The sequence below is a fragment of the Eleutherodactylus coqui genome, chromosome 5, assembly GCF_035609145.1.
Source record: "Eleutherodactylus coqui strain aEleCoq1 chromosome 5, aEleCoq1.hap1, whole genome shotgun sequence".
NCBI classification, from domain to species: Eukaryota; Metazoa; Chordata; class Amphibia; order Anura; family Eleutherodactylidae; genus Eleutherodactylus; species Eleutherodactylus coqui.
The window spans coordinates 28,906,055-28,930,257 of NC_089841.1; the positions used below are offsets into that span (position 1 = coordinate 28,906,055).

Here is a 24,203-nt window from a genome sequence, read left to right on the forward strand (position 1 = left end):
GACTGTATATTGTGTTGTCAGGTCCCTATAAGGTGTCAGGATGTCGCTGTCTATTTCTCCATGGAGGAGTGGGAGTATTTAGAAGGACACAAGGATCTGTACAAGGACACCATGATGGAGACCCGCCAACCACCCCCATCACCAGGTAATAGACATGTAATTAGCAGGATTGTAGCTGGGGGAGTGGAGAGCTGGATAGTTGCCTTGACCCATGATAACCCTGTCCCCCAAACCATCATCACCAGCCCCACCTCCGCTTTGCATTTAGTGCCTGCAGGACCGGAGGAGGAGGGATCTGGCATCACTGGTAAGAGCTGCTAGGTTGTATCTACAGAATGGGAATCCTGCATGCTGGGACTTGTGAGCGATGTTGGCCAATAAGATATTTTCGTCTATCTTTATTGTTCTCTTAGTTTCATAATGGTAATTTGTAGAACCCCTCCAAATTGGTAAAGGTTTCACCAGTACGGCTATGGCTACATGGAGACTTTGACCACAATACTTTTCTCATTGGAGTGTAATGGCCGTCAGTAGGGTTGTATCGCAGTTTGCTGTGACCCTACAATTACATGAAGCCAACGAGTTTGGACTTCTTATGATTGTCGGGCGGGGGGCAAACTGCAAATCACAATGCATTCCCCTTCACAGAAGTAGTAGATGAAAGTGGTGTCGTGGATATCACCTATTTTATTTTAAGTTCTCCATACATTATATGATGGCACTTACAATTCTTCTTGTCCCTCCAAAAAAAGAAAAGAAAAAGATACAGCTTTGTTAGCGGGAAAAAGAACATTTGCCTTTGGACAGTGGGTATGAGGATTGGCTGCAGGAAGAGGTTAAAGGGAAGCTGTCAGGAGGATTCTGCTGCCGATGTCATACATACATCCCAACACGCATGTACATTGCAGACATCTATATTGTGCTCTAAAACACTGCAGCGCTTCAGAGAAAACACTGGAAAAAGCAGCTCTGAACTTGGAGAAGAATCATCGGGGCGGTCGCTGTCGGCATCTCCCTGCCTGGGTCAGCTATCAGTCCAACTGGTCCGGGTGAGGAGAACCCTGTCGGGATTTTGTGTTGCCTGTAGTTCTGGCTTCATAAAACTTGGAACAGGCTCCTTTTAATATCAACTTAAAGTGGGTTTTCCCATGACGTGCTTCACAACCACTGTGTCCTTCCTGGTTGCTGCTGACCAGGACATGTGACTGCTGCAGCCAATCACTGGCCATTGCAGTGACCTTTTATAACCAGCGATTGGCTGCAGCAGTCACATGTCCTGGTCAGCGACAACCAGAAAGGACAGAGGATGCAGCCGCGGCTCCATTGAAAACAATGCACAAGCATCGGTCACCCTGAAAAATGCTCGAGTCTCCCATTGACTACAATGGGGTTCGTTACTCAAAACGAGCTCTCGAACATTACAAAAAGTTCGTCTCGAATAACGAACAACCAAGCATTTTGGTGCTCGCTCATCTCTAATTTTTAAGTAATCGGAAAATACTTTTATGTTCAATCCGTTTTTATTGAAATTTTTCATAGGATAGGTTACAAAACATACAAATCTCACAAAGGTCTCACAGGACCTATAAAACATGTATAACAACAAAAGAAATAACATAAATAATTCGGCCTTTTCTTGAAAATATCCATCCAAATCAGACTCTTGGAGGGGCCATAATACTAATAATACCCGGAGATGCAATTTGAGAATAAAATGTTTGCAGTCTGTATTCTTCGGGTAGAGGCCCGAGGCCTTATCCTCTTGCAACAATGAAAACAAAAATGAGATATAGAAAAGAGAAGAGAGACAAAAAGAGAGAAGATGAGTTATGGAAAGAGGAAGAGCAAGAAGGTAAAATGAATAAATAAAAATAAATAATATTTCTAAATAAGTAGAAAAGAATGGGTAAACTAAGGGGTAGGTAGTTGGTTGAGGGAAGCGGGAGGAAAGGGGAGGGGGGAAATCCAGGGCCACCCCCGGGCGTGTTTAATATCCGGATTACTACCTTCTAATAACCCGTCTTATCCCTGCGGGGAGGGAGCAACTAGGAAAACAGCGCTCGAAACTCTGCAGAAGATTCAAAGTCGATCCACAATTGCCATACCGACAGAAATTTTTCGGATTCTCTATTATGTTCTGCACTTAATTCCTCCATACGGCACAGATGAGACATTTCCTGAAGCCACTCAGTCATGGAAGGAATTTGTGTGGAACGCCAATGGCGCGGGATAACTGCTCTTGCTGCTGCTAGGCAGAACCTGAGTAACCCCTTTTTCTGTGAACCTATTGAGCCCGGCAGTATGGAAAGGAGAGCAATTTGGGCATTATTGTTAATATTTCCGCCGGCTGATTAAGTTATATGTGGAGAATACCTTGTCCCAGAAAGGTCTCAACAAGTCACAGCTCCACCAGATGTGCATCATTGTACCCCTATCAGTTCCACAGCGCCAACACACCTCAGACACTGAAGGGAATATAGCATGGAGGCGGGTAGGATATCTATACCATCTTGTAAGAATTTTGTAATTTTTTTCCTGTGCAGCACAGGCCATAGACAGTTTATGAGTAAAGATGAATGCCTTCCGCCACTCATTCTCTGAAATCATGACTCCGATTTCCTGTTCCCAAGCCCATTTGAAACCAGGATCCGTGGTATATGTTTCTTGGATCAGCAGACCATATATTAGGGATACTACGTGTGTCGGAGGGGACCCTCCTGAAAAGAGACTCTCAAAAGGTGTGAGGGTTGTTAGGAAAGTGTTTCTATCCCCTTGAGTATTAAGAAAAGAACGAAGTTGGTGAAATTCTAACCAGGAGAGATTCAATTCACCGAACCTAGATCTTAATTCCTGGAAGGAAGGCACCGAGGGGCCACCAAGGACATTGCGAACCCGGGGGTCCCCTCGAGCCTCCCACCCCATGAAGCGATCTCGGCTGTTACCTGGTGGGAATGCTGGGTTGGAGAAAAGCGGTGTGAGGGGACTATCTAGCCTTGACAGGATTTGCTTTTGTATTTTCGAGTCCCAGAGTTTAAGTGTCTCTTTCAATAGGTAATTGGTGGATAGGATTTGAGCTCTATCTCGGGGACGAATCCATGGGAGAAGTCTTATCGGGATTGAGCAATCCACCTGTTCTAACTGTATCCATTGTTTGTGTGCAGAGTGGTAGTGCCAGTCCACAATATGTGTTAAAACCGCTGCAGCATGGTATAGTCTGAAATTTGGCAGACCTACACCTCCATCTTTCTTGGGGCGAAAGAGGCTTCGCACTCCCACCCTGGGTCTCGAGCAACCCCACACAAATTTAATCAGAGCCGACCTTAATGAATTAAAGAACGATGTAGGGGGTATGATAGGTACAGCCTGGAAGACATATAGGAATTTAGGTAACACATCCATTTTTAGGGTGTTTATCCTCCCAAACCATGAGATGTCTCTGTTTGCATAGGTGGAGAGGTCTTTTAGTGTGCGCTCAAGGAGGGTCTGATAATTTAAGGGGAACAACCTAGATTGGTCAGTAGGGACAAACACCCCAAGATATTGAATGGCCTCCCGTTGCCATCTAAATGGGAATTGCTCTGAGATATGTTTCTGTTCTGCTATCGGAAGTGAGATGTTCAGAGCTTCTGTTTTGGAGTAATTTATTTTAAAGTTTGACAGATGTCCATATCTCTCAAACTCCTGTATTAACGACAAAAGTGTGGTATGGGGCTGGGAGATGTACAGCAGGAGGTCATCAGCGTATAGGGCCGTCTTATAATGGTTCCCCCCAATTTGAAGACCTTGTATATTTGGGTTGTTTCTTATCGCTACTGCGAGATGTTCCATTACCAACACATACAGAAGAGGTGACAGAGGGCAACCCTGCCTGGTGCCATTTCTGATATGTATGGAAGAGGACAATAATCCATTCACCCTTATCCTAGCGGTAGGACACGTGTAAAGGGCCAGTACTCTGTCCACAAATTTAGGGCCTAGTCCAATTTGTTTGAGAGTTGCTGACAAGAATCCCCAATGGACCCTGTCGAAGGCCTTTTCTGCATCCACGGACAGCAGACAGAGAGAATCAGGCCCAACTCTCGCTCTAGATGTTATTAGTAGAGTTTTTATAATGTTGTCTCTGGCCTCCCTACCTTTGATAAATCCTACCTGATCTGTGTGTATAACGGAAGGGAGGAGAGGAGACAATCTGTTAGCTAGTGTCTTAGAAAAAAGTTTAATGTCCACGTTTATCAGTGATATAGGTCTATAATTAGTGGAGACTGTGAGATCCTTACCAGGTTTAGGCAGAACACTAATGTGCGCTTCCAAGGATTGTCGTGTGAAGGGGGAATCTGAAGAAACTGCTGAAAAGACTTTAGCTAGAATGGGGGTCAGTTGTTCCCTAAATAATTTGTAAAAGGTGGGAGTAAAGCCATCGGGACCTGGACTCTTCCCTGTTGGGGTGGATTTAATTGTCTCCTTTATCTCCTCCTCTGTGATGTCAGACTCCAATGTCTCTCTGGAATCAGTGTCTAATGTAGGTAAGGCTGTCTCTGCAATGTAACCAGAGATTCGCTCCGTTAGGGTAGATGGGTTCATGTCTGCAAATTGTCCCCTAAGATCATATAACTGTGAGTAGTAAGTCCGAAATATCTCGAGGATCTCTGAGGGATTGTAAGTGTCTAAACCAACTGAGTTTTTAATTCTGGGGATGTAAGTGTGTGCCGTCCGTGGATGCAGCAGTCGTGAAAGGTGCCTTCCCGCTTTGTTGGAATACTCGTAATAGAAGCGTTTGCATTGATCTCTAAAACGTAGGTATTTTTTATCTAGCTTAGATTGGAGTTCCTTCCTTGCTATGACTAGGTCTGCTAAAGTAGCTGCAGAAAGGGTATGTTTGTGAGCGGTTTCTAAATCATGAATTTTTTGGAGGAGGTTAGATATCTGATGAGCCCCTTCCTTCTTAAGTCGCGTACCGTGTTTAATTAGGATGCCTCTAAGGACACATTTCAGCGCCTCCCACTGGGTGGGTACAGATGTGCTGTCTGATGCATGTGTTTCTAAGAAAAGTTCAATGTGCTCCTTTATGTCAGCTACGCATACGGCATCTTTTAGGAGGTTGTCATTTAACCGCCAAGTCCACCGCTTATCAAAGCGGTCTGACAGTGTTATGTTCACAAATATTGGAGCATGTCCCCTATAGAAGCTGAGGGTTGCCAAGATAGTGCGTACTGGCCTAGTAGAAAGTAATCTATGCGACTGTATGAATTGTGTGGGTGCGAGTAGAAAGTGAAGTCCTTATCTTGTGGATGTAGAACTCGCCATATATCCACCAGCTGAAGGGCATGCAGCTTGCGTTTAAGTGATTGCAATTGTCCAGTTGAGATTGAGCCTGAGCCTCGGCCCATCGAGGTGTCAATATTTGGGTTCAAAGTAAGGTTAAAGTCCCCTCCGACAACGAGCACCCCTTCAGCAAATTCGGACAGCTTGTTAAGAAATGAGTGACATGCCGTAACCTGTCGCTGATTGGGGGCGTACCAATTGGCAATGGTAAGTCTAGTCGATCCGATCATTAATTTGAGGAGGAGGTAACGGCCCTGTGGGTCAAGGCATTCATCTATCAGGCAGTGAGCCAGGGATTTATGTATAGCAATAGACACCCCCCCGGAGCGAGAGTCAGGGTTGGCGCTGTGGAACCAATGCGCGTAGTAGCGGTCTCTTATATTAGGTACATGCCCAACTTTAAAATGTGTTTCTTGGAGAAGGAGCACTTGGACCCCCTGCTTATGCATGTGGTAAAGAACCTGTGACCGTTTCTGTGGAATATTAAGTCCTCGAACATTCAATGAGCAAAGTTTGAGGGGCGCCATTAGTGAGGTTTTATGGGAGGTGGACGGAAAATACTTTTAAATGTTTCCCCTTATTATCTCCAGTAAACTTAGTTTTATGTTGTTTTTTGTGGTTTTTACATTGGTTCATATTCTTTCCATTAAGGTCCCTACAGGATTGATTCATCAAAGATAGAGAAGGACAGAAACAACATGGCAGAAGGTTTATTAAATCTCACCCTAGAGATACTCTTCCAGCTTACTGGAGAGGTGAGAGATTCTGATGATGTCACATTACATCATTCTTATCTATGGTAATAACAGATGATGTCACTGGAGAGGTGATGGACTCTGGAAATGTCTGGAGTGATATTTATTAATGTCTCCCCATATACAGGATTACACAGCAGTGAATAAGACCTCTAGTGATGGCTGTCGGGCCCCTGTGTGTGATGGATTGGGAAGACCCCTGAGCCCAATAATGGGGCCCCCATCTCACCCCCTGATACATGAGGACATCAATGTATGGAAGATTCTAGAACTCGCCAACAAGATGATTGAGCTGCTGACTGGAGAGGTGACGTCGCAGGGAATGCTGGGACATTATACAGTAACAGCACTGGAGGCTTCTGGGTAATGACTGTATATTGTGTTGTCAGGTTCCTATAAGGTCTCAGGATGTCGCTGTCTATTTCTCCATGGAGGAGTGGGAGTATTTAGAAGGACACAAGGATCTGTACAAGGACGCCATGATGGAGACCCGCCAGCCGCTCCCATCACCAGGTAATAGACAGGACTAAATACACGGGGACTTTATTATGTGTATGTAAAGAATGACTTCAGTGTCTGTCTGTGTTTCCTGCAGTTCCATCCAGTAAGAGAAGCCCACCACAGAGATGTCCCCGTCCTCTTCTTCCACAGGACCACCAGGTAGATGGAGATGTCCCTCTGATCTGTAGAAAGGCTGTGAAGCACTTGTCTTCAGTCTTATTAGATGTCTTCTTCTTGTGTGAGGAGGCCGGTGGAGATGGAAATCATCCACCATCCGCTAGCTCCTTTTTAACATTTTCCTTTTTGCAAACCAAAAAAAAATTATATATATATTCCAATTTTTTAAAGATTTTATACAGACACACATAGAATCAGGGGAACGTAGCGAAAAGGCAAAGTAATTAGAGCATCAGAACTCTGATAAATAATAGCAGCTGACAAACCTACTGGAAGAGGGAGGAGGTAGCAGGAGGAACTAATAATACAATGAGCAGGACCACTGTGCAGGGGGTGTCAGATCGTACTATTGTCAGAAGGAGAAGAGGGGTCAGAAAGCCAAAACTACAGTACCACTAGAGAGCAGCACTTGGTGGAGGAGGAATGATTAACCCCATCAAGGTAGATATATAATTACAACACCCGCTTAAGCCGTATCTCGCCTCCAAAAACCATAACATCACAGGCGATGCATGAGAAGGGGATGTGAAACCCAATGAGGGTTACAACCAGGAGAATTAATTAACTTTCCTTAGCCAGTTACCGAGGTAATGTCCCTAACCGATACATTGCTCCAGAGACGGCAGACAGCACAACCAAAACATTTTAGCCATAAACCTTCCTTCCGTGCCCAAACACAGACACAACACAACTTCTCCTTTGATGTGTGATGGTCGGCCACAGCTTTACTAATTATAATAAAATTCCTAACTTCAAACATAGAAGAACTCCTATATATCTCATAACATTAAACCACGTGTGGAGCTAAAGCCATATGCCAGCCATCAACTCCAACAGGCCGCCTTCCAACCATCTCCCAGTATCACTCACCATAGAGGAGCCCATATATCTCTATACTGGCCTCTGACCACCATCCAACAAAAAGAGAGCCTGCTCCATCCCATCCTAGAGCCCCGACAGCAATAGGCAGGTTACCCAGGAACCAATAGATGGCTGCCAAACATCTAAAAAAGGAACAAGACATTAGATCAACAGCTATGTTGGATATAACTCGCAATGCAAGAAGACCCCCATCTCCATATGTGTTGGACCTCAGCATTTAATAACCTGGACCAGGCTGCCTCTGTCACCAACCCAATATGAATCCCAAACTGTCTTGAGGGGGTCTGCACTGCCTCCAGACTGCATTGATAAATAGATGGAAACTTGGGTAAGGGGGCCTTTACACTTTCGTGCAATGTGAGAGTGAGTAAAAATGCAGAATTATTAAATCACTGATTTTTTAATGGTTCCCTTTACATTTGCGATGTTTTCACTAATACGTTGTTGTAATAAGAAAATATCGCCCTATGCTCTATCTTTCTGTGTTTTGCGGGGGGTTTTTTATCTCCCATGTGTACCTATGGAGCCTCCCTTTTATATCGCAAAGCACAAACTTGCAATTTTTATGCAACGCGATGCTTATTTAACATTACAAAAGTCCTATTGAGTTTTGCGTAAAAAAATAGGGATAAATGCAAGAAAATTGCAAGTGGCAGTGATGTTTTGCAAGAAAAAACTGCTCTGACGCTCAAAAATGGCAGGATAAAAGTCACAATTTTGCTGCGATTTCCCCCCCCCCCCCCCCAAGAGGCAATATCCTGATCACTAGTGTGCTGGAGCCCTAAGAATGGGACATGAATTTTCCAGCTAATACCACATCCTCCCTGACTGACGCTGAAACCATCGTCCGAACCTGAAAGTCACCAAAACTTCTAAGGAAAAAACAACACTAAACAGGACAGACTCTTAATGAGAACTGCAAACACCCCGAGATGCCTGGACCAACTCAATTAGGAGGGAGCAAGAGAACAGGCATCTGCTTTCTTTGGATACATACTCCTTCCACACCCCTTTACAGCCTGGCGGACAATAAAGTCCCTAGCCAACCCTACAGCTTAAAATGAAAGCTCACGCCAGTTAACCACCTTTGTACACCGATGCCCTAAACCCCTTCCTCCTGGAGGTGAGATAGATATAAAAGGATCACTGGTGGATTCTGACACTGGCATCCCACTACTGCCCACCAAGGAACACCACTGCAACCAGATGTTACCAGGATGTCCAAGTCGCAGGAGTGATGGAAGATCTCACCAAGGACGTCACATTTGTCACTAACTCCCAGAATAAAGGGGAGCATGGCCTGTGTCAAAAACTCCACGGCCTGTATCTGCTTTTAAGGACCTCATTATAAGAATTCTGTGCTTTGGGAATTTTGTGCTCTGGGTGGCGAAAGAGAGGTAGTTGGAGAAAACCCACTCCATGGGAATAACTTGGAACATAAAAAAACCAACAAGCCAAAAAGTGACTTGGCTGATGGAGTGTCAACTTCCTAATCTGTAAGAATACCTCCACCAAGAACAAGAGGCGTTCAAATTTGTTTTGAGGCAAACAGACCACCATGCTAAAAGAATTAAGCTTGATGCCCAAAAAAGGAGAGAGTGGTAGAAGGACACCTGTTTTTTTTTTTTTTCAACAAATAATTGAACTCCAAAGCAATCAATGAAGAATCGGAAGGTGTCCAACAAGAACTGGCAAAGGTCACCATCACCTGGGGAAATGAAAAGAAAGTCATCCAGATAGGAACACATGTTTCATAGTAACACCCCCTATCACCTGGCAACCATGAAGGCGATGACAATCCAGGTGAACCGAGAGGAGTGAACAGCTTATTCTATATCTGACTTAGCCATTAGGGCACACAGATCTGTGGAGTTGGGCAAGGAAACTGCTCTATCTGTACTGTTCATCTGAACTTTTTTAGCTTCTTTTTAGAAACCACCCCAAGCTGAGAAACCTGCAAATTAGGGAACAGGGTTAGAGGAATGGGAAAACCATTCTGCCCAGGGAAGCGTTCTTCTAGATCTTATCACGAAGTACCTTCAGGTGCTCTCTGGGTCGCTTCACGTTATTAGCAAAAAAAGGGGAATGGCTATCCAGGAAGGTGATGAAAAAAACTTTTAAAAAAATCCAAGATGCATCAGCACACTTGACAGCATTGTTACTACTGAGGTTGTGGCTCAGCGAAGAAAATTTGCATATTCCAGGTGCATTCTGGGAAGAATGAAGAGGTGTTGCTAGTGGGACGATTGCTGGGTTTAGCCGGGTCTAGCAGCTTGGAGGACATCACCAGACCGCACGTTAGGTTAAATATCTTTCAAGAATTCTTGACTATTAGAAGTTTTGAAGTGGACGTCAACTGACTGCAACATGGAAGGGCAGATTAGTTATATGGTGAGCTGCAACATATGCTATATGTTTACAGACCTACCAGAGGAAAAGCCAAACTTCACCTGCCAGAAATGCAGGCTTGTGCCTCTACTGGAGGAAAAGATGCAAAGTCTTCAGTAAAGAACAACTACATTGAACCACAAAAAAAACATACATTTTGGTATTGTCATAATCCTACCAACCCACACAAAAAATATCATGTCATTTATGCTGCATGTAAACCAAGAACAATGGCAGAATTCATATTTTTACTCCCTACTCTCCAAAAAAAGTAAGTTATGCAATATATTATATGTACCAAAAGGTACCAATAAAAACTTCAACCCACCACTCAGAACACAAGTCCTCATACGGCCATGTCGACAGAAAATTGAAAAATTTATGGCCTTTCAACACTAAAGAACGTACATTTAAGTCCAGCAGCGTCGGAGAGCAGAAACAGCTCAGATAAGCCGTTCGGCTCATCGGAGCTGTTAACCCTTTAAATACCACTGTCAATTCTGAAAGTGGCATTTAAATCCCCTGGCCAAACTTCCGGAGTCCCGTACATCCCCCAGCGATTAGATCGCAGGGAGCCATGCGGGTATCACAGCAGCCAGGGACCTTCTGAAAGGCCCAGGGCTGTCATGGCAGAATGCCTATTAATCCATTCCTATGGGGTGGCTTGATAGAATGCCTGCCTGATCGCAGTATGATGTAATGCTATGGCTTTGTTCATTCTTCAGGAGCGAACAAAGCTAAGGGACTAAGAAAAAAATGAAAAATAAGATTAGTAAAGTTTTACTAATTATTTAAAAAAAACGTTTAAAAAAATCTTTTTGCCATATTTATATTAAAAGAATATAAATAATAAAACAAAAGTACATATTTGGTATTGCTGCAGCCATAAAATTCTGATCTATCAAAGTAATGCATTATTCACCGCGCATGATGAACGTTGCCAGAAAAAAAATAAAGCATGCCAGAAATGCGCTTTTTTGGTCACCCTATGTCCAAGAAAAAAATGCAATAAAAAGCGATCAAAAAATCGTATGTATTTCAAAATGGTACCAATGCAAAAAATCCCTCGCACAACTATGTCGACGGAAAAATAAAAAAAGTTTTTGCGCGCAGAGGATGGTGGCAGAAAATATTTTTTTTTAAATTAGATATCTTTGGAAAAAATAAAAGTAGTACAAAAAAAAAAAAATAAAAAAAAAAAAATATATATATATATATATATATATATATATATATATATATGTGTATATATATATATATATGTATGTTTGGCATCATAGTAATCATATGGACCCATAGAATAAATTTATCATGTCATTTTTGTTGTGTGCCGTAGAAACAAGATGCACCGAAAGATGGTGGATTTTGTGTTTTGTTTTTTTTTTCTTTCATTTTACTCCACTTAGAATTTTTTTAACGATTTTCAGTACATTAAACGGCACCATTAAAAAATACACCCCGTCCCTCAAAAAACAAGCCCTCAGACATCTCGATGGTTAAATAAAAAGGTTATGATTTTTGAAAAAGTGAAAATAAACAAAAGGGCCATGTCCTTAAGGGGTTAAAAGTGGAGATGAAAATCCCCAAAATATCATTGCGTCCTTCAGTCCAAATTAGGTCTTGTCACTAAGGGTCTGTTCCAATAACGGAATTCACAGTGGAATATTTTGCTGTGAATTCTGACATTTCAACAAACCCGGAAGGTTTAAGGGGGATCTAGACTGCTGTGTATTTAGGGGGATCTGCACGGGGGTTTGGCTTGGGGGTCTGTATTTAGGGGATAGATCTTGTTTGGGGTCTGTATTTAGGGGGAACTGAGCTGGCGTCTATTTTCGGCGAGGTCTAACTTGGTCCTTATTTAGGAGGGCACTGACCTGGGGTCTTTTATTTAAGCAAAGGTCTAGCCTCGGGTCTGCGTTTGGGAGATATGTAGGCTGGGGTCTCTATGATCTGGCACAGAGTCTGTATTTATGAGGTGGGGATCTGTAGTTTTCAGTAGTTTTTCCCACAAAATTTGAATGCCACAAGGAACCTTTTGAATGGTGAGTTTACATATAGCAACCACAGGGTGGCTCAAGGTGGCCAAAATACCCTTCTGACATGGTTTTACCACAAATTGGTCCATTCTTCAAATTGATTGGTTATGTTAATGTAGTTTAGTAAATAATATTGCTGTTGGGGTGGGGGAGTGTGGGAGAAGCCATCAGCCGGGAGTCCCAAGATGGCGCCGCTGTGAAGAAAGTGGAGGCACATGTGGCCGGGACTGCCTGCAGTGGAGACACAGCAACAAAGCTGGCAAGAAAAAGCAGCAGAACGAATCCTGCACACAAGACATAGCAGGGGCTCTCACCTCCTTCTCTTCAGCTAACAGAGCTGATAGGGGGTGGAGAGGTGTGAGCATCCCAGCAGCCAGCCCCACAGTACAGAGAATGCAGCCCTGGCCACTCAAGCAGAGCCCAGACTCAAAGACATACTAGGGGCAATAAATAAATGTAACGCATTGCATCTGCAAGTAGGCTCAGTGCAAGAGGAGATGAGAATACTAAGACATGATGTGCAGAAGATTTCTAAACGTATGCCGGCAGTGGAGGAGACAGTGAGCAGAGTGCAAGATGACCTAGTACCATTAAAACACGACATGACTAGGCAGAACCAGACCATCACTAGCATGTTGAATAAGATTGACAACCTGGAAAACCCCACAAGACGCAATAACATCCATGTCATTGGTGTACCGGAAAAGGCGGAGAGAAATAACCCTTCTGATTTCTTTGAAACATGGCTAATTAACACTTTTGGCAAAGACTCCCTGACACCATTATTCGCAGTGGAAAGGGCGCACTGTTTCCACCACCACTGGGGCTCCTCTTCGACCCGTCCTTATCAAGCTTCTGCACTTTAAAGAGTGAGACGTACTCCTGTGCAAAGCCAGAGAGCAGGAAAACATAATAGTGGAGGGAGCAAGATTTTCTTTTTTCCCGGATTTTTGGCAGAAGTCCCAAAAAAGTGCATGACCTTCCAGGACGTAAAATGTCGTCTGCGCAATATGAATATGCAGGTGCCACAGCACATTCTTCTGAAAATTCCAGAGATGCCAATGTCTGGCTAGACCAAAACGAAAATCGAATAAGGAGAGAATTATGAGCAAATCGCAACCCAGAAGTAGCTGGAAACAACTAAAGTGGGAACGCTATCAAGAGTATCACCCGTTGGTGTTATGTCTACAGGAGACGCATTTGTCCAAGGAAAACCTACATACAGCGAATGTAAACTGGGCGGGCAATAGTTTCCACTCCGTGCACACAAGCCATTTGAGGGGAGTAAGCACTGATACACATGTCGATACCAATTTATTGTTTTGCTAGTATGATTGATTCTGAGGGGCGATTTGTATCTGCACTGTAAACTGTACAATTTTACATGTATTCTTGTTTTTCTATATATTTCACCCCCTTGCAATAGTAGAGTTATAGCCAGATACTGGAGTTTGTGACAAAAATCTCAGACATCCCAATTTTAATGGTGGGAGACTTTAATTCCATTATCGATCCATACTGGGATAAAACAAGGATAGAGGGAGGGACAACTAACCCTGCTGGACCGTCTATGACAGGAAACACTACTTATAGATCTATGGCAGACCAAGAATCCAGGGATCAAATATTACTCCTGCCAATCCAGCTCCTACCAATCCCTCTTACATATTGATCTGGCAGTTGGTAATGCCCTACTACATAGTCATGTAACAGCGATCAAATACTTGCCCAGATCGATTTCAGGCTACTCACCTATGCTGCTGAAAGTACAGTGCTAGATTACGACGCCCCCAATGGAGACTAAATGCCTTCTGGCTAAACATAATAGACTGCCCGAGAATGCAGGGATTAATGGACGAGTACTTTGTCTTAAACAATCGTAGGCCCAATATATTTATAGAATGGGAGGCAATGAAGGTCTATCTCAGAGGGTTCATTATGTAAAGTGTTACGCAGGTCAAACGGAAGCGTAGGGCATTGGGTCGGGATCTACAGGGGAAATAGTTCAAAGCAGAATCCCAGTTTGTTAGCAACAATACATCTGAAACTACAACTAAATGGAGGGAGACGCAAGAAGCATTTACCTAGTACACCCTAGAGATGGCAGCGAATAGACAGTGGTTTATAAAACAAGCGTATTTTGTGGAGGGGGAAAAGACAGATCATATGCTGGGGGTTATAGCTAGAGTGCAGATGGGATCCACCTACATTACTGGACTGAGAAATAATAGGGGAACAATTGACACTAGAGATGAGCGAACCTACTCGTTTCGAGTAATTACTCGATCGAGCACCGCGATTTTCGAGTACTTCAATACTCTGGTGCAAAGATTCGGGGGGCGCTGGGGGGGCGGGGGGAGGCATGACGAAGTGGGGGGTAGCAGCGGGGAACAGGGGGAAAGCGGGGAACTTCTCCCCCCCACTCCCCGCTGCAACCCCCCTCTCACCCAAGGGGACCCCCGAATCTTTTCGCCCGAGTACGGAAGTACTCGAAAATCACGGTACACGGGCGAAAAAGGGGCGTGGCCGAGTAGGCTCGCTCATCTCTAATTGACACCCATACCACTTCCAATAGTAAGACCGTATACTCCTTTTATGCCTCGCTATACTCCTCTGGATTACACAGGACCAGGGAGCAAATCATGCAATACCTGGCAACTATAACAATATCCTGCCTATCACAAGAGCAGAGGGAATTTTTAGAGGCTCCTGTGGATCTGGAAGAGTTGCAAGAGGCCCTAGCCACCCTATAGAATAATAAAGCCGCAGGAGTAGATGGGTTGCCAGCTGGAATTTATGAAAAATTTTGGGAGATATTGCTCCCACGCTTGCTCACAGTATTCCAAGACGCGAACTGCCACCCTCTGTGAGGGAGGCAATGATAACCATTATACCAAAACCAGGAAAAGATCCACTGATGGATTCTTATAGGCCCATTTCCCTATTGAACGCAGATATCAAAATTCTTGCAAAGGTGTTGGCTAAACGCCTCATAATGGTGATCCCATCCCTAATCTATCCAGATCAGAGCGGGTTTATACCAAGGAGATCCACAGCCTCCAATTTCCGCAGATTGTTTCTCAATCTGCAGTTGCTAGCAGACCATATAGGGGAGAGAACAATATGTTCACTAGATGCCACTAAGATGTTTGACAGCGTAGAGTGGCCCTGGGAGGTTATGGATAAAATGGGTATAGGCTCCAAATTCATAGGCTGAGTACAACTATTATACACTGTTGCTAGATCTTCGGTAGCCAGGAATGGGGGTTGTTCAGACGCATTCTTACTATTCAGTGGAACGCATCAGGGATGCCCCCTTTCGCCGCTGCTATTTGCAATAGCAATAGAGCCCTTTGCAAGTAAGATGAGCCTACATCAAGAAATAGGGGGATTTAGACATGGAAATATAGAGGAGAAGATCGCATTATATGCGGATGACATGCTGCTGTTGCTGGGGGACTACGGCTCTCACTCAGGACTCAGAATTAATTGGAACAAATCCACAATTATGCCAATAGATAAACCTGACCTAATTATCCAAACTGAACAGACTCCATTAGTCTGTACATCAACATCTAAATACTTGGGAGTATACATAAAAAGATTTCCCTCAGATTACATTAAACTAAATCTGGATCCGCTGTTAGCTAAATTTAAACAGAAGTTGAAAATGTGGTGCCGACCCTCCCTCTCAGTGATAGGTAGGGCAAACCTAATCCAAATGATATGGATGCCACAACTACTCTACTTATTGCACAACTCACCGCAGCGCTTCTTCTACAAGCTCCATAGTCTATTCAGGGACCTTATATAGTGTAAGAAATGCACATGAAAAAAATTTCAAGGAGCAGGGAGGTCTGGCTTTACCTAACCCTATGGCATACTTTCTAACTGCACAGATGCAAGAGATGGAAGAAATACAAGAAGCTAGCTTTCAAATCCTTAAAAACTATTTTGATGGAATGCATTTACTAGAAGCCCTGGAAAGACATAGTTTTAAACTTAACACCCTCACCTCCCTCATGCTCTGTCACACATAAAACTTGGTGGAAAACTAGAGACATAGAAGGGATCTTAGGATGTACACAATTTACTCAAATATGGGATACTGCCTGGCTACCAGAGCTTAGTAAACTAACAGAATTTGATGGGTGGAAAAGGAAAGGCATAGAAAGGATCTCTCAATTACTGTTAGGGACAGACATTAAATTATTCAATCAGTTACAAGGGGTCTATAATTTAAAACATTCATAATTTTACCAATATTTGCCCCTCAGAGACACTTATCAAACAGAGTCAATGACCAGAGAGATAAAGGTTTATCATTTTGTTGTGGCCGACATTATTGGTACATCGTCCACCACCACAAGAAAAATAACTATAATGTATGAATATCTACAAAGTAAACTGAGGCCGCCTGCAGACGGGCGGGTCGGATCCAGCGGCTAGCATCCTCGCCGCGGGACCCGACCCGAGCACCTGCAGAGAGCTGCGCGTACTTACCCGCGCCCGCGGCTCCGACTGTTTGATGTGCCGGCTTGCCGGGCAGCCAGCGCATGCACAGACTGGAGCTGGCAGCGGGTAAGTGACATACCACGGTTTGTTTGCCGCACGAGATTTCCGCTCGTGTGCAGGCGCCTTAAATTTACGAAACCCACTGATGATCAAACATAAATGGGAGGCAGATATCGGACGCAGTGAAGACTCACAATGGGAGGAGATTCTGAGAATTTCCACTAAACTGTCACTGAGTGAGTCACATAGGCTGTCACAACTGTACCTACTACATAGGGTATATCGCACTCCATGGGAGTAAGGGATAACCCGCTATGTATACATTGTAAGATCCAAAGAGCGGGGTTAATATACATGATGTGGAGATGCCCAAAACTGGACTCACTTATTAAGAGGGATATACATAGACAGTTGAATTGTCCTAAACACAATAGTGTGTCAGAAGATAATATGACACCCCCTGTTATGTGGGTACAATAAAAAGTGGTCATCAGAATCTTTGTATATCTAATAAATTATCTTTAAAAGATTCTGACCACCATCACCTGATTCATCATCTCCCTGTTTTAAGAAAGGGATTGTTTATTTTAACACTTATATACATATGCCATTTTAGATTTATTCACTGAAGGTTATATTTTAAGTATCAGTAAAGTTCTTTTCGGTGAAAGACTAAAAAGATTTAAAGGACGTTTATGTCACAGTGACTTCTATGGAGCAATTGTAGCCTTAAAAGTGCATCCCCTTTTGACATGACTGATAACTACTGCTGTCAGGTCATTTTTGGGGATCATGATAATTAATCTTTTTTTAGTCATGTGAAACGTTCCACACAACTGTCTGCTGACTTTGACAATATTTTTCTCACAGCTTCTGTATCAGGATGAAGGTCTAATCAATACTACAGAGACAAATGTGAGGGGCGATCAGCGGTGTAAAGAGGAGATTCCTACAGATAACTGCCCAGGTAAATAGTAACCACTAAATACAGCAGAGGAGAGCTGACTATTTCTCTATGTAAAATTAGGAGTGTTTTGAGGGACATTGGGATGTCTTCAAGGACGCCACGTTGAAGGATCACCAGCCACTCAGATCTCTGGGTAAGAGGAGACTTCTCTTGAAGATAGAGAAAAGCAGGTATTAAGAAATTCCTAAATTCATTCATCTCTATATATAAAGGCAGAAGCCCTCACTGTCTGACTCGCCACTAATTCTCTAACTTCCTGGTGTCGTACAAACGTGAAATTTGGCGCAACCATTTTTTTAGGTCATAAGTAGGAAAAGTAAGTAGGTTACAACTTCATTAATCAATTCTAAGAGCAAAAGTAAGTGATTGTATATGTAATGCAACTAATAACACACATCTGTACAGCTTAAAAGTGTAATGGCCATTTTTTATGTCCTAAATAGGAAAAGTAAAGGGGTTGCAACATCAGTATTCAATTCTGTGCATGAAAAACTGAAAAAAATCTGTGATATAGGTGTGAGTTCTTTTCTCAGAAACCATAAAGCCTAGGGAAATGATTTGTATACTGAGGAGAATCTACCTTACCTTTATGTGTATATACTGAAGAGACTCTAATGGTCCTCTGTGTGTATATGGTGACAAGAATCTAAATGACCTCTGTGTGCTATAAAGTACTTAAGGAAGCGGTCATAGACTGCAGGGATGGAGCATGCCTTTATGGCCAAGAAGGGGCTGCAACTTCCAGTCTAGGGGTAAATTTGAATAAAAAGGGGTGGCACATTCTGCAGAGGGACATCAGTACATGCAGTCTGAGCAGAATCTAACGCTCCTCTATGTGTATACATATTTTATTAGAGACGGGGGAAAAGAAGCGGCATGGGGAGACGGGGGAAAAAGAGAAGTGGTATGGATCGACGGGTAAAAGAGAAGCGCCATGGAGTTACTAGGGGAAAATAGAAGTGGCATGGAGAGAAGGAAAGAGAGAAGCGGCATGGAAAGGGAGAGGGGGGGATTCACAATAACCACTTTTTCCAAACATTTTATGTTCATGTAGTGAACATCGGGTCAATCTAGTAAAGGTGAAAGCCATCACTGACTGACTGACTCGCCACTAATTGTCTAACTTCTCTGTGTCATACAAACATGAAATTTGGCAGGAGCATTCTTTAGGCCCTAAATAGGAAAAGTAAAGGAGTCACAACTCAATTATTCAATGCTAATTGCAAAAGTATTGGCACCCCTATGTAATGTACCAAATCTAATTCTCTAATTTCCCGGTGTTGTACAAACATGACATTTGGCACGTCCATTCTTTATGTCCTTTAGTAGGAAAAGTAAAGGGGTCCCAACTTGATTAGTCAATGCTAACTGCAAAAGTATTGACACACCTATGTAATGTACCTAATCTAATTCTCTAACTTCCTGGTGTCACACAAACATGTAAAGGAGTTTTCTTTAGGTCTTAATTAGAAAAGTAAAGGGGTCACAACTTGTTTATTAAATGCTAAGTGCAAAAGTAAGTGCACCCCTATGTTATTTAACTTCTCGGCGTCTTTCAAGAGTGAAATTTGGCATGAGCATTTTTTAGGTCCTAAATAGGAAAAGTAAAGAGGTTGCAACTTAACATTCAATTCTAAATGCAAAAGTAATGTCGTATAACTAATAACACACATCTAAACCTCACAAACATGAAATTTGCCACATCCATTCTTTATGTCCTAAATAAGAAAAGTAAAGGGGTCACAACCTCAATAATCCAGTTCTAAGCATGAAAAAATATGCAATACATGACAGAGTTCTTTTCTCAGAAACCTTAAAGCCTAAGGAAATGATTTGTATACTTAGATGAATCTAACTCACCTCTATGTGTATACACTGAGGATAATCTAATGCTCCTCTGTGTATATACTAAAAGGAATCTAAGTCACTTCTGTGTGCGTTTACTGACTAGAAGAAAGCGGCAATGAACTGCAGCCATGTATCGTGCCTTTAAGGATAAGAAGTGGCTTCAACATCCAGTCTGGAAATAAGTTTAAATAAAAAGGGGTGGCACATTCTGCAGAGGGACATCGGTACATGCAGTCTAGGGAGAATCTAATGCTCCTCTATGTGTATACATATTTTATTCCTCGGTTCCTCTTAAGTAACCATGACTTCATAAAATTTTCCATGAAAATTTCACATAAAGATTTGTGTCAAATAACTCAGGTGAAGCCACGTATATCAGCTAGTATTACATAAACCTACCCTTATAGTGTTCAGCACACAGTGTGTAATGGTGATTGCAAAATAGTTGCACAAACTTTTGTTCTCTAGATAAAGCAAGGTTAATGGCAGGCCTACTGGATTAATTGTATAGGCATATTTCCAAAAACTACAATACAACAGCAATTGGATTACATTATATCACCATAATTGAAAAACCTTACGTGGCAGAAAAAAACGGATATCCTATTTGAATTCAGCACACTAAAGTTACTATGAGCCACCTATCTCCTTATCTATTACAACAATTGTGCTATACAGTGTAATGTATTCAGTCTCTGCTAATTTCCTGTAAGTTGAACCAGTAGGAGAAAATCCACCAGAGAGATGTTCCAGCCATCTATATTCTCAGGACTGCCGAGAGCAAAATGTCCCAGAGAACCAGCAGGTAGATGACGCTGATGTCTCACCAGAATCTGACCATTAACCCTTTCCAATCCAATTTGTATCCTGGTTTTCCTAGGGGGCTTACTCTTTTTCTGCCATTATACAACGGCGTTATATGCTGGCTAAAGCCAGTACTGCATGAGGTGACACGTTGGATAGGCTCCAACAGCAGAGAGGCTGGCAATATACAGTAAGAGAACCCCTACGGATGTCTTCCAACATCGGAGCTGTACAGCCTTAAATCATAAATGTCTTTAGACGTCAGACATTGGATTGGAAAGGGTTAAGAGGTGGAACCAATTTGATTGATGTTAAGGTTGAGGTTAAAGACTTATCAGAAGAGACGGATATAAGGGCTGACAGCAGTGTAAGGAGGAGGGGGGGCTGTCGCTGAGGGTCACCTAGAGCCCACCATCTGCTCAGCACATGGAGATAATCTATGTGATTATGACTTGTTATATATATAGAAATGTTATAAAATATCAATATAATTTATAAAGTTTTTATAGTATTAAAGAATAATCAACTTTATTCTTGGCAGATGACGGTATCGGGAGCGCAGAGGGACATCTGATATCTGCAGATTGTAAAGCAGAAGATTGTGGTATCACACAAGATACATATGAGGAAGGTGACATTATCCCAGATATCCCCTCAGACCTTCATAGCAAACATCCATCATCTGATCTTCTAATACACGCCCCATCTTCTGATCCATCACAGTATGATAAGCAGGAGAAATGTCACAGTAGTGGAGAACATCAAAGAGCTCACACAGGAGAGAAGCCATATTCATGTTCAGAATATGGGAAATGTTCTACAGAGGAATCACATCTTGTTAGACATCAGAGAACTCTCCCAGGAAAGAAGTCGTTTTCTTGTTCAGAATGTGGGAAATGTTTTGCAGCTAAATCATACCTTGTTAAACATCATAGAATTCACACAGGAGAGAAACCTTTTTCTTGTTCAGAATGTGGGAAATGTTTTGCAGTGAAATCAATCCTTGTTGATCATAAGAGAATTCACACAGGAGAGAAGCCATTTTCTTGTTCAGAATGTGGGAAATGTTTTGCAAGGAAATCAGTCCTTCTTGATCATAAGAGAATTCACGCAGGGGTGAAGCCATTTTTATGTTCAGAATGTGGGAAATGTTTTGCAAGGAAATCAAACCTTCTTAAACATCAGAAAATTCACACACGAGATAAACCGTTTTCTTGTTCAGAATGTGGGAAATGTTTTGCAGTGAAATCAGACCTTGTTACACATCAGGGAACTCACACAGAAGAGAAGCACGTTTCTTGTTCAGAATGTGGGAAATGTTTTGCAGGGAAATCAGACCTCCTTACACATCAAAGAATTCACACAGAAGAGAAGCAGGTTTCTTGTTCAGAATGTGGGAAATGTTTTGCAGTGAAATCAAAGCTAGTTCAGCATCAGAGAACTCACACAGGAGAGAAGCCGTTTTTATGTACAGAATGTGGGAAATGTTTCGCAGGGAAATCAAATCTTGTTGATCATCAGAGAACTCACACAGGAGAAAAACCGTTTTCATGTTCAGAATGTGGGAAATGTTTTGCAGTGAAATCAGTCCTTGTTGATCATAAAAGAATTCACACAGGAGAGAAACCATTTTCTTGTGCAGAATGTGGGAAATGTTTTGCAAGGAAATCACATCTAGTTAAACATCAGAGAAGTCACACAGGAGAGAAGCCATTTTTATGTCCAGAATGTGGGAAATGTTTTGCAGGAAAATCAAACCTTGTTAGACATCAAAGACTTCACACAGGAGAGAAACGGTTTTCTTGTTCAGAATGTGGGAAATCTTTTGCGGGGAAATCGGTCCTTCTTGGTCATCAAAGAAGTCACACAGGAGTGAAGCCATTTTCTTGTTCAGAATGTGGGAAATGTTTTGCAGTGAAATCAATTCTTGTTAATCATCAGAAAAGTCACACAGGACAGAAGCCGTTTTCTTGTTCTGAATGTGGGAAATGTTTTGCAGGAAAATCAGTCCTTGTTAGTCATCAGAGAAGTCACACAGGAGTGAAGCCATTTTCTTGTTCAGAATGTGGGAAATGTTTTGCAGTGAAATCAATCCTTGTTAAACATTATAGAATTCACACAGGAGAGAAGCCATTTTCTTGTTCAGAATGTGGGAAATGTTTTGCAAGGAAATCAGTGCTTCTTGATCATAAGAGAGTTCACACAGGAGATAAGCCATTTTCTTGTTCAGAATGTGGGAAATGTTTTGCAAGGAAATCAGTGCTTCTTGATCATAAGAGAGTTCACACGGGGTAGAAACCATTTTTATGTTCAGAGTGTGGGAAATGTTTTACACAGAAATCAGACCTTGTTAAACATAAGAAAATTCACACAGGAGAAAAGCGATTTTCTTGTTCAGATTGTGGGAAATGTTTTGCAGTGAAATCATTCCTTGTTGATCATAAGAAATTTCACACAGGACAGAATCCATTTTTATGTCCAGAATGTGGAAAATATTTTGCACAGAAATCAAAGCTAATTAAGCACCAGAGAATTCACACAGGGGAGAAACCTTTTTCTTGTTCAGAATGTGGGAAATATTTTGCTCAGAAATCATATTTACTGCGACATCAGAAAGTTCACACATGTGAGAAGCCATTTTTTAAACCCATTTTGTCAAACCGTGCAAAAAACATAAAAAGTAAAGAGACACAAGAAAAGGGAAGCAATTTACAGAACTAAGTAATGAATAAGAAATGTATGTAATTACTGATAAACATCCGTTATCCAGAAACAAATATAATCCAGATATCCCACCTTTATATCACCCGTGTACATAGAATATTTCACTCTGATACATATAACTGCGTCTCTAAACTTGTCTCTAACTGTTCATAAAAGTTTACTTCTATAACTTACATGCTTGTATTTGTCTCGATCTTTCTTCTTCCTTTAGACTGTTTCCTCAGAGCTGATGGTCGATGAGGGAGAGCTGGTATCCATTATGTGTATAAGTAGTGGGTAGAGATGAGCGAGCATACTCGCTAAGGGCAAATACTCAAGCGAGTATTGTCCTTGGTGAGTACCTGCCCGCTCGGAAAAAAAGATTCGGGTGCCGGCGGGGGTGAGCGGTGTGTTGTAGGAGGGAGTGGGGGGGAAAGAGAGATCTCCCCTCCATCCCCCCCCCCCCCCCCGCTTCCCGCCAGCACTCGAATCTTTTCTTCCGAGCGGGCAGGTACTCACTAAGGACAATACTCGCTCGAGTATTTGCCCTTAGCGAGTATGCTCGCTTATCTCTAGTAGTGGGGGGAGAATCACAGACTTTGTGGAGTTTCACTATAGTGTCATATACTAGGAAGAGTTGCACACAGTAAGTATATATTGTTTGTACTAGTAGGTCACACTACTGAATTGAAACAAGTGATTTCCGGCTATTTTAATTGGCTGTGAAATTGCCTGTTCACACGATCGGAGGTGAGTGGTGCGTGTTATCCAGCTCCCATAGGAGTCTATAGAAAGCACACAACAAAGATAGGTCTTGCACCACGGACCTTAGATGCGAGCTTTGCAGTTGTATCTTTTATCTTTGATTTGTGCAAGCTTTTTATGCATCTAAAATTCCTTCATGTGAACGCTTCTAATAGGAAACCATTGGTTCTATTAGACGCAATCTTTTCATGTGCCTATAATGCATTAAAAGCCTGTTTGTGTGAACGAGGCCTTAGAGAGAAGAAGGATAGATGTGGACTGGTTAGCCAGGGTGGAGAGGGGGGTGGAATATATATTACTGGCAGTAACAGTGGGAAATGTTTTTGTAAGGAGTGCACATGTGCAGTTGGGTGCGGAGAGACTAATGAGCAGCGGTCCTATGGATAGTAACGATTAGAGATGAGCGAGCGTACTCGGTAAGGACAGATACTCGAGCGAGTATCGTGCTTTTCGAGTACCTGCCTGCTCGCCCGCAAAGATTCGGGTGGCGGCGGGGGAGAGTGGGAGTGAACGGGGGGGGTGGGTGGGAGAGATCTCTCT

At 42.5% G+C, this 24,203-nt stretch overlaps 2 pseudogenes; both read left to right on the forward strand.

Moving 5' to 3' along the window:
- LOC136629218 (zinc finger protein 850-like) overlaps positions 1 to 24,203 on the forward strand; it is a 162,747-nt pseudogene that overhangs the window by 5,773 nt on the left and 132,771 nt on the right.
- LOC136629110 (zinc finger protein 585A-like) lies at positions 25 to 23,060 on the forward strand (annotated as a pseudogene).